General features: G+C 44.6%; 1 protein-coding gene across 2 annotated transcripts in view; it reads left to right on the forward strand.

Moving 5' to 3' along the window:
- Positions 1 to 11,917, forward strand: part of LOC119963477 (chondroitin sulfate N-acetylgalactosaminyltransferase 1-like) — a 232,650-nt gene that overhangs the window by 119,077 nt on the left and 101,656 nt on the right. The window lies entirely within an intron of this gene.

An 11,917-nucleotide genomic window follows, 5' to 3' on the forward strand; every position in this document is an offset into this window, starting at 1 on the left:
AACCTTTGCGACATACCATTTTCACCAACCTTTAATGCGACAAATGAGCCTGCTTGGTCTTGACGATCCTACGATTAGTCTTATTTACAAGATCTGCTTCTACTGAAAATTCGACTTTAACTTGTTCATATGCAATATCTTGAGAAATATGTCCTCATATATGTGTGTTCTGACATGCATTTTAGACAAATTTTGACTCTTACAGTCATTGCACTTAAATTTCTGTCAGTGTATTGTCACATTCACTAAACACGACAAATCCCAATTAAACAAGTGGGGAATTTATTCATCAAAAGGTGGCAAGAAATGTGAACTAAAATTGCCAAGCACTTAAGGACATATGAACCCTATCAATTACAATCCGGAGCAAGCAAACACTACTCACCATTCAACAGCATGGAAGGTTTCAGAAACTAATACAATTGCTCAAAATATATTCTTTGAAAATCTGTTCAACTGCCATCTTATTTTCTCACCAGGGTTTGTGCCTGGGCCCTGGGAATAAGCTTTCCAAATGAACAAAGCTAATAGATTTTCAACCGTAAGGCAATTTGTAGCAGCTGTGATAAAGTGACACAGGGGGGCGGCACGGTGGCACAGTGGTTAGCACTGCTGACTCACAGCGCTCAGGGTTGACTGTGTGGCATTTGCACGTTCTCCCTGTGTCTGTGTGGGCTTCCACCGGCTGCTCCGGTTTCCTCCCACAGTCCAAAGATGTTAGGAGGTAGATTGGCCCTGATCAGTGTGCAGGGTTACGGGGATAGGGCAGGGAATGGGTCTCGGTAGAGTGCTCTTTTGTCAGGTCAGTGCAGAATCGATGTGCCAAATGGCCTCCTTCTGCAATGTAGGGATTCTATGTGATACAAGGTGGATTCTTTAATTTGTTGTAGGAGCTGGGCCTGGTTGAGAATCCTCCCGAGCAATGATATTTCCTTTTGAATTCATCGTTCCTGTTGGCACATAGTAATTTACTCCTTTACTTTAGCAGATAAATTAACCATAGGTTTTTCTTGTCAATTAGAGGGTTTTAGATTGAGCGGGTGACGCACCAGTGAAAAATGCCTTACGTCAACAGCACTTACTTAAAGGTTATTCCCAGTAAGGCATTACAGTTGCTAACTCAAAGATCAGAACAGTAAATCCTTCATAAAGTGACTCTTACTGCCCTGGTATATTTTCTATTAGGGCAATAGATTTAGACATGCTCCAAAGCCGAGTGCATTTTTGCTAGGCCTGAGTGCATTTTCAATATTGGAAATAGCTCGAAGATTGGCCAGAAGATGGATGGAGATGGGACACCAAAATCCTTTCCTTTACCTTGGCTAATCATAAACATTTTCAGTTTAGAACAATGGGCAAAATGGATAAATGTTCAATATTTCGGGCCCTATAAAATGATGGCAAGCAAAGATGTGCAAGAAAGATAGGAAAAGACTGATTTGCCGGCATGAGCATATGGAATTCTAAGCAGATAAGACAGTGCCAGGAGTGAAACTGAAGTGGAGCAGCAACATCATAGCAAACCTCGAGGTTTTCGTGTCGTGCAGAACTCTTCAGGATGCTGTATCATTTATTTCCAGCCAACTGTATATTGCATTTCACATGGCATACACGTTTTTTGAATGTAACACTTACTTTGTCACATTCTGTCACATCTTGTAACCCTTCTGTCACTCTTTAACCACCAACCCAATCTAGGAACATTTGTTGTCTCATACCAGATTGGGTCATTCTGAAAAATGAAAATCGCTTATTGTCACGAGCAGGCTTCAATGAAGCTACTGTGATAAGCCCCTAGTCGCCACATTCCGTCGCCTGTCCGGGGAGGCTGGTATGGGAATCGAACCGTGCTGCTGGCCTGCTTGGTCTGCTTTAAAAGCCAGCGGTTTAGCCGAGTGAGCTAAACCAGCCCCTCCATGCCAGTGACTTCTAACTCTTTTTCATCCAACTCTGCCACCCAGGAGCTGCAGCAGAACTTGAAGAAATTAGGATTATCGGAAAGAATATAGTAGCTCCTGTTGAAACTCTTTAAATTGATGGCTCCTTATAATTAAGATTATTGACACTAGATGAATCACCATGTTCTAGCCAAATATGAAGATCAACGACCTGCAATAGGCTCCCTTCCAAAGCTACTCTTGAATCAGCCAATAGGAAGCCCCTGAACCCTGCTCACTATTGCCCCCTGATGGTGCCATGCAAAACAACTTGTAGTAAGAGAGCCTTTAAAAAAAAATGAAACTTGCTTATTGTCACAAGTAGGCTTCAAATGAAGTTACTGTGAAAAGCCCCGAGCCGCCACATTCCGACACCTGTTCGGGAAGGTTGGTACGGGAATTGAACCGTGCTGCTGGCCTGCCTTGGTCTGCTTTTAAAGCCAGCGATTTAGCCTTGTGCTAAATCAGCCCCGAAATAAAACATCCCCGAATGTGTCATAATGCAAAATTTGATACCGTACCACATCAGGCAATATTAGGGAAAATGGTTAAAAGCTTTGTCAAAAAGGCAGGTTTTAAGGAACATCTTAACGAAGGAACGGGAGGTAGTGAGTTGGCGAGTTTTACAGTGGGAATTACAGAGCTTAGGGCCTTGGCAGCTGAAGGCCTGCCCACTAATGGTGAAGCAAATCGGGGATGCTCAAGAGGCTCGAATTAGGTGAGATCTCGGAGGATTGTGGGAGATACAGAGCGGCGAGGCCATGGGAGGATTTGAGAAAAAGGAATGAGAATTTTAAAATCAAGGCTTAACGGGCTAAATTCAAGAACCAGCCATGTGGGAAACTCTTACCACAGTGCCACCCCACCATCAGAATGAAGCAGTCTAACTTGAGTGTTTTTTCTGTTCAGCTTAACACAGGCACTTCAGTTAAAAATCAAAACCTTCATAACAGTGGTGGTATGCACGACACTGACTGGATGCTTTGGCTTCAATACTCATTTTGGAGCCGGTGCCATTAGTGTCCTCTGCCGATACTGATCAGCAAAGATTAAATCATGGGAAATCCATCCATCATTCAGTAAACTAATTGTGTTTCCAGTATTGGACAGAGGTGTTCGGTTCTGCACTCGAACTGAAATTCATCAAACATTCTAACAAACGTAGAATGTTGCATAGGAGGAGGCTATTGGCCTGTTGCACACGCTCACATTTTAAGAGAGCTATCTATTCCCCTGCTCATTCCCAATTAAGTACATGTAATTAAAATAAAATAAAAGAAATATATAATAGGGAAACACAAGGTACACAATGTAACTACATAAACACCAGCATCAGGTGAAGCATGGAGGAGCGTAGTTTTAAATCAGGTCAGTCCATAAGATGGCCATTTAGGAGTGTGGTAACAGCAGGGAAGAAGCTGTTTTTGAGTCTGTTCGTGCGTGTTCTCAGACTTTTATATCTCCTGCCCGATGGAAGAAGTTGGAAGAGTGAGCAAGCCGGGTGGGAGGGGTCTTTGATTATGCTGCCCGCTTTCCCCAGGCAGCGGGAGGTGTAGATGGAGTCGGATGGAAGGCAGGTTTGTGTGATGGAGTGGGCTGTGTTCACGACTCTCTGAAGTTTCTTGCGGTCTTGGACCTAGCAGTTGCCATACCAGGCTGTGATGCAGCCAGATAGGATGCTTTCTATGGTGCATCTATAAAAGTTGGTGAGAGTTAATGTGGACATGCCGATTTTCCTTAGTTTCCTGAGGAAGTATAGGCGTTGTTGTGCTTTCTTGGTGGTAGTGTCGCTGTGGGTGGACCAGGACAGAGTTTTGGAGATGTGTACCCCGAGGAATTTGAAGCTGCTAACCATCTCCATCTCAGCCCCGTTGATGCATGAGAAGTACATTTTAAGAAAATCTTAATTACTTCTATTGAGCTAGCTCTGTTAATCAAGACCAACAAATTGTTCCCGATTAGCTGCGTAACACTACTGAAAAGCTAAACTTTACATTTTCGTGAGACATGTTGACAATATCTCAGGGCAGCACAGTAGCATAGAGGTTAGCACAATTGCTTCACAGCTCCAGGGTCCCAGGTTCGATTCCCGGCTTGGTCACTGTCCGGAGTCTGCACGTTCTCCCCGTGTGTGCGTGGGTTTCCTCCGGGTGCTCTGGTTTCCTCCCACAGACTAAAGATGTGCAGGTTAGGTGGATTGACCATGATAAATTACCCTTCGTGTCCAAAGTTGCCCTCAGTGTTGGGTGGGGGTGATGGGGATAGGGTGGAGGTGTTGACCTTGGGTAGGGTGCTCTTTCCAAGAGCCGGTGCAGACTCGATGGGCCGAATGGTCTCCTTCTGCACTGTAAATTCTATGAATCTATGTGATGAAAGCGTGAGCATAGAGCCACAATTAACGTATTGGTAATATTATTGCAATATATCTGTACCTTGAAGTGAGTGCAACCGTTTACACAACTATACTGAACTACCAGAGCGGAGGTTTGGGCACAGTGCTCTTCAGGAGCACTAAGGGCATTCAAATGTCATTGGATAGACATATGGACGATAAGGGAAGAGTGTAGGTGGGCTTTAGAGTGGTTTTACATGTCGGCGCAACATCGAGGGCCGAAGGGCCTGTATTGCGCTGTAATGTTCTATGTTCTGTGTAATTGAAGAAACGGGTTTGTGCCAATTTTGCGACTGAACTCAGTTATCCAATATTTATGAGCTGGGTGTGATTAATGGCAATGATCTTGGGTAGGCTATTCAACCACAGTGGGCTATAGGGTAGACAGTGGAAATCACGAGCTGTAACTGGCCATCTCCTTATCTAATATTTGCAGATAAACACTTGCAGAAGGGTTTAGCACAAAAGCACTCCTGAAACCACGGGCATTGAGGCTAGTCAAAGTGCCGCTCTTGCTCCCCCAGCTGTGGTCAGTTCACATGTTCAGCAAAAATGGTCCAGTTACTTTTCTCAGTAGTTTAACTTAAAAACAAACCTGCTCCTCTCCCTATGAGAAACTGCTATGTACTGCTCCAAAGACAGCTTTGAAGATTGAGAGTGCCTGGTGTAGTTGGAACTAATAAGAGCCATTCCCTCTCTATTTTCATTGGACATGATTGTATTTCTCGGACAGGCCGTTGAACACTGAGAGTTTGACGAAGCCTCAAATGGCTTTTTAATCATGTTTGAGGTGTGGGCATCGCTGGTTAGGCTAGCATTTATTGCCCATCCCTAATTATCCTTGAGAGTTGAACTGCTGCAGTCCATGTGGTGCAGGTACACTCATGGTGCTGTTCAGGAGGGAACTCCAGGACTTTGACCCAGCAAAAGTGAAGGAATGTCAATATTAGTTCTATTAGTGTGGCTTGCTGGGGACCTTTCAGGCGGTGGTTTTCCCACTGCCTTTGTCCTTCCAGATGGTAGTGGTCGTGGAATTGGAAGATGCTGCCTGAGGAGCCTTGGGGAGCTCCTGCAGTACACAGTGTTGATGGTACACACAGCTGCCACTGTGCGTCGGTGGTGGAGGGGGTGAATGCTTGTGGATGGGGTGCCAATCAAGCATTCTGTTAATTGACATGATTTAAGAAGTAATCACTATCATTATTTTGAGGTTATTTAGCCTTTCTGGGATTAAAAAAAAATGCTTCCTTGACTCCAACGCTGTTCAGTGAGCTTATTACAATTCACACATTGCTGTCAATATCTTTTAAATGTAAAGGATGCCATATGATCATTGTAGTAAGAAGTGCCAGGGTCAATGTAAAATGGGGTTTCACCCCAAAACATCTCTCAATAATTTGTTATATGGACAGAAGCCAATTTTAGAACCAGCTGTCATAATATACACCAATATATCATGGTGCAGACACACACTGATGGACACACACAGGGACCAATCAACATGTACAAACACCGCAGCCAATCACCAGTTAGAATATACACACTATAAAGGCAGAGGGCACCACGGTTCCCGCTCATTCTGGGTGCTGCCTCTGAGTGTAACAGGAACTTATTCAGCCCAGCACGGACTCACAACACGTGCTGAGAGAATCAACTGGTTCGGACAAGGCTTGGGTCTCTAGTTTAAGTTAGCATCATTTAGACCCACAGTCATCGTGTGTTAGTTAGTTAGAAATAGTTAATAAAATTGAGTTGAGCCTTCATCAGTGTTGGAAGTGTCTGTTCATCTCTCAAGCCTACACTAGCCAACACATTACCAGCCAAAGCTGTCTTTGGGGTTGAGTACAAAAGCTGTTTCTCATCAGTCTACAGAGCAGGAGCGTTAGCTGTCCTTATTCATTGTCAGCAAGCTGTCATTTGGGGATGGGGGGGGGGGGGGGGGTCTCAATTTCACAATCTCACCTGAAGCCATGCAGGGATAGGAGCAGATGATCCAACCAGCTTTGAACCAGCCTCGGGGTGAATCCTGACCTTGTTCTACTTCTCCACAGCACAGCTGTATGAATCCAAAGGACTGATACCTGCTTCTGTCCAGATGTTCAGGCATGGAAGACAGAAGTCTGTGATACCAAAGTGTTCTGTTTCAAATTCACAGGCAACACATTCACAATTACCACTTCTTTTTTCAACACCGTTACCCTGCACAGAGGCATGCCATTCTCTAATACTGTAGATGATTTTCTCTAGTGTTGCTGACAGAATGTTCCATGTAGACTGACTGGGTCAGAAAAATCTCACAGGTACTTGACAAATATACCAGTTGTGAATCATTTCCTCGCCCTGCCACTTTGCCTTAACAAAGATGACATTACAAAAGGCGCATCGACCAAAGTCAAAGCTTTTATAGAGATGATTCAATAACTAGAGAGCTAACTTTCCTTTGTCTTTAGTGCCCTCACAGTTAGTTCTCTTTCTAAATGAACCCAAGGAAATCTCACTTTACCCTTCCCGGAATATTTCTCCATGGTTTTTGGCATAGAAGTTCTTATTCAGATGGTCCAGTGCGTTGACATTAATTTTTTGGGGAGTTCCACGGAGCAGGTTACAGTTCCAGCACAACACTCAACTTGGGGCCTGAGCTCTGGACTTCCCTGCCTAAACCTCTCTTCATCGTAAGCTCTCTCTGTTTCTTCCCATTCAAGCCGCTCCTTAAAATGTACCATGCCTATCCCGATGTTAACCATATGGCTCTGTAAATCTTTGTCTGATCACATGCCTACGAAACACCTTGGGCTGCTTTACTGCAACAGTGCTGAAGAAGTATAATTTGTTATTGACCAGGCTGTGCAATTTCCCCCATAGCTCACTGCACCTTTGCAAGCGGCTTCTTGCAATATGTTTGCAATTCATCATGGAATACTAATCCAAGCTATATGTTTTTTAAACCTGCACTGTGTAATATTTTAAGTGTGAATGATTAAGTTGTGTACCTAAATAGAATGCACTCTGCTATAGCATCAAGGTTTGTAAACCTCTCCAGCCCCCACCCACTGAGCCCTATCTCAAAATATCCTGCTCCTCGGGACATCTGACCAGAGCCAAGATTTGTTTTTTGAGCAAGTATCTCTGCATACAAATTCCATGTGCTGTATGAAGGTGATGAAAGACTCGATGGATTTCCAGGTCGGTGCCCAAGTTCCCAAGATAGATACGAGGCTGACAATATGGGTCACCCGTTCTCTCATTTTCCCTCGCAGACATCCAACATTTGAAAGAAAGTTTTAGACTTATAGAGGTTTGTTAATGATCTTGTAGGCCATCACAAAGCACTAGACAACTAAACAAGCACGTGTGAGGCTCAGTTACTGTTGCAATGCAAGAAAAGCAGCATCTTATTTCTGCACAGCTAGGTCGCACGAACAGCAATGGTATAATGACCAGATAATCGGGGGATGTTGATTCGAGGGACAATGTTTGGCCAGAACATCAAGGAGAATGCTCTCTTTCTTCTTTGGACCATGGCAATGGAATCCTTGACATCCACCTGGGATGGGAGCGGTGCCCCTGTTTAATGTCTCAATTGAAAGTTGGTACTTCTAGCAGGGCAGCACTTCCGCAGTACCTTTCTGGAATGCCAGCCGAGGTTTGTACTCTAATCCATGATTGGATGGATTGGATTGGATTTGTTTATTGTCACGTGTACCGAGGTACAGTGAAAAGTATTTTTCTGCAAGCAGCTCAACAGATCATTCAGTACATGGGAAGAAAAGGGAATTAAACAGAATTCAAGAAAATACATGAGAATACATAATAGGGCATACATAATGAAGTCTCGCTCTCTAATATATTGCTGGATGTCCTAGAAGTCAACTACACTCTTGGTTTTAAAAATAAACTCTGCTTGTGTTCAATACAAGTTTCACAGTTTTTATTTTCTAGAATCCAGATTAACTTTGGGAAATTGCTACAGGTTTACTTTATACTTTCTATCTTGTCTAGTTCTTTAAGTTTCCACTTGGCCACCTTCGATCAAGTGCACACATCAACAGTTTCTTTTTTTTAAAACTTAGAATGCCCAATTAATTTTTTCCAATTAAGGGGCAATCCACCTACCCTGCACATCTTTGGGTTGTGGGGGTGAAACCCACGCAGACACGGGGAGAATGTGCAAACTCCACACGGGCAGTGACCCAGGGCCGGGATTGAACCTGGGATCTCGGCGCCATGAGACAGCAGTGCTAACCACTGCGCCACCGTGCTGCCTTCACATCAACCGTTTCAATAGTCTTCTCTTGCTGCTTTCCCCAAGTCACTGGAGATTCGACTCACTCTGTGTGTATAGACCTTTCACGAAGCCAGTTGTGAAATCAAACCTTGATTGTGATAGTTTCTGGCTGATAACAACAAAAAGGAAATTGTTAAGAGTATTGTACAGCTTTTTAAATCCTATCTCATTGTAGCAATTACTGTTTTAAAACAATTAGCCTTTGAAATGTGAAACTAATCTATATAAAGGCTTTCAATAAGGTATCAGATAACAGACTAATAATGAGAAAATTCAGAGCATATGGAGAAAGGGGACAATTAACAGAGTGGATTACAGGGGTGGCTGAAGGGCAGGAAGAGTAGTGGTAAAGGGGAAGCTCTTCAAAGTGCAGAAGGTCGGAGATGGGGGCCCCTCAAGGATCAGTGCTGGGACCACCGTTGTTTACGACCTCTGTTTATTAGCGACTTAGACTTTGGAATCAAAAACACAATTTCCAGATTGTAAATGACAAATTCAGCGGAAGTCTGCAACAAATTACATGACAACATTAATAACTTGACTGGACATATGAACGGTAAGTTAGTTTTAACATTGCGAGACATTACATTTTGGTAAGAAAAACGGAGGAGACGTATTGTTGAAATCTAAGAATCTTAAATGGTTCAGAGGAAGAAAGGGATCTGGGAGTACACATTCTGAAATTACTAAGAATTCAAATAGAGGTTAGCAAAAATATACCAAACACTTTGCATTAGTGTTCACTAAAGAATTGGAGTTTGTGGAAGTTGATTCTTGGGTAGGGTGTGTGTACAGTCTGGATCATGTTAACTTCGAATTGGAGGAGGTATTGGGTCTTTTAAAAGATATTAAGGTAGATAAGTCTCCTGATGGATGGGATTTATCCCAGAATACTGAGGGAAGCAAAGCAGGAAATTGCTGGGCCCTTGACTGACATCTTTGTATCCTCATTGGCTACAGGTGAGATCCCAGAGGACTGGAGAATAGCTAATATGGTACCGCTGTTTAAGAAAGGTTGCAGGGATTATCCTGGAAACTATAGGCTGGTGAGTCTCATGTCGGCAGTGGGTAAATTATTGGAGAGAATTCTCAGGGACAGGATTTATACTCATTTGGAAACAAATGGACTGATAAACGATAGACAGCATGGTTTTGTGAATGGGAGGTCGTGCCTCACTAACTTGATCGAGTTTTTTTGAGGAGGAGACAAAGATGATTGATGAGTGGAGGGCAGTGGATGTTGTTTACATGGACTTCAGTAAAGCCTTTGACAAGGTGCCTCATGGCAGACTGGTACAAAGGGCGAAGTCATAAGGGATCAGAGGTGAGGTGGTAACATGGATACAGAACTGGCTTGGTCACAGAAGGCAGAGGGTAACAGTAGAAGGGTGTTTTTCTGAATGGAAGGTTGTGACTAGTGTTGCACAGGGATCGGTGCTTGGGCCTCTGTTGTTTGTGGTGTACAGAAAAGATTTGGAGGAAAATGTAGTTGGTCTGATAAGTAAGTTCGAGGATGACACCAAGGTTGGCACTCTATCCCAGGGTGGAGGGGTCAGTCACCAGGGGGCATAGGTTTAAGGTCCGTGGGGCAAAGTTTAGAGGACATGTGTGAGGCAGGTTTTTTACGCAGAGGGTGGTGAGTGCTTGGAATGCGTTGCCAGGGGATGTTGTGGAAGCAGATGCATTAACGGCGTTCAAAGGCATCTTGACAAACACTTGGATAGGATGAGTATAGAGGGATATGGCACAAGGAAGTGCTGAGGGTTTTGGCCAAGGTTGGTATCATGACTGGTACAGGCTTGGAGGGTCGAAGGGCCTGTTCCTGTGCTGTATTGCTCTTTGTTCTTTGTTCATGAGGGTTACTGGAGGGGCTGGACTTTCTGTAAAATTGATCTTTCACAGGCATTTTTACAAATGAATGTGGCTGCAGAAAGCCAGCCACTACCCACCATTGTGCCACATTACAGAAGACTTCCTTTTGGTATAACGTCTGCTCCCGCTCTTTTTCAGAGGTCCATGGTTCAAATTCTGAGGGGGTTCAATGGGGTGCAATGTTATTTCGACGGCATACTTCTTGTCAGCTCAAGTGAACAAAGAACTTGGAAGCTACTTTGAAGCGTTTGCAGAGCCAAATCTGAGAGTTAAAAAGGGAAAGTGTGACTTTTTCCAAGTCATACACAAAGATGGCTTATGCCAGGTGCTGAAAAAGCTGTCAGCAATCTTAGAAGCACCACATCCTCAAAACGTGGCACAGTAAAGCTCATTTTTAGGATTGGGCAATTATTATGGTATTTCGTCAACATCCTTGATTTCTTGCTCATGGATTATGGTACCTGTGACTTCATCTCCAGTTCTGAGATGCACAAGAACCGATCCAGTGATGGGGAAGGTAATGGACTTGGTCCAAAAAGCAACGGTGCCAGACATTCATCAGCACAATCCACACCTCAAGCCCTACATTTCATGGAGACTTGAGTTGACAGTGCAGAATGGAGTTATATTGTGGGGAATTAATGTTATTATTCTACACTGCTTGGGTAGTAGAGTCCTTGACCAACCACACAAGGAGCATCCTGCTGTGGTGAAGGACGAAGGAATTGGCATGCAGTTATTTTTAGCGGCCAGGATTAGATGCTCAAATTGAAGAGAAAATGGGGCAATGTCGACCCTGTGCAAAGAATATGCCACCATTGTAATAATAATAATCTTTATTAATGTCGCAAGTAGGCTTACATTAACACTGCAATGAAGTTACCGTGAAAGCTATTACAGCCATTAAGTAATGATGTGGTGATGCCGGCGTTGGAAGTCTTACAACACCTGGGGCGGGATTCTCCGACCCCACGCAGGGTCGGAGAATCGGCGGGCAGCGGTGTTATTTCCGCTCCCGCAGGGTTTTTAAATCTCCCACCGGCCAAAAACCGGCGTTGTGCAAATCCCGCCGGCAGCCTCTGAAAACAGCTGGCGCCGGCGGGATTTCATTTTTTTTTTAGTGTCCACAAATCTCACAGTTGCTTTAAAACGGCGTCAACCATTGATGACGCCGTTCAGTGTCGGGGGGTGGGTTGCGGCATGGGGGGGGTTGCGGCATCGGGGGGGGGGGGGGGGGTTGCGGCAATCGGGGGGGGGGGGTTGCGGCATCCGGGGGGTGGGTTGCAGCATCCGGGGGGTTGTGGCATCCGGGGGGGTTGCGGCATCGGGGGGGGGGCATCGGGGGGGGGGGGGGGGTTGCGGCATCGGGGGAGGGGGGGTGGGTTGCGGCAATCGGGGGGGGTGGGTTGCGGCATCACGGCTCCGGGGGGT

This window comes from Scyliorhinus canicula, chromosome 3 (assembly GCF_902713615.1).
Source record: "Scyliorhinus canicula chromosome 3, sScyCan1.1, whole genome shotgun sequence".
Taxonomy (NCBI): domain Eukaryota; kingdom Metazoa; phylum Chordata; class Chondrichthyes; order Carcharhiniformes; family Scyliorhinidae; genus Scyliorhinus; species Scyliorhinus canicula.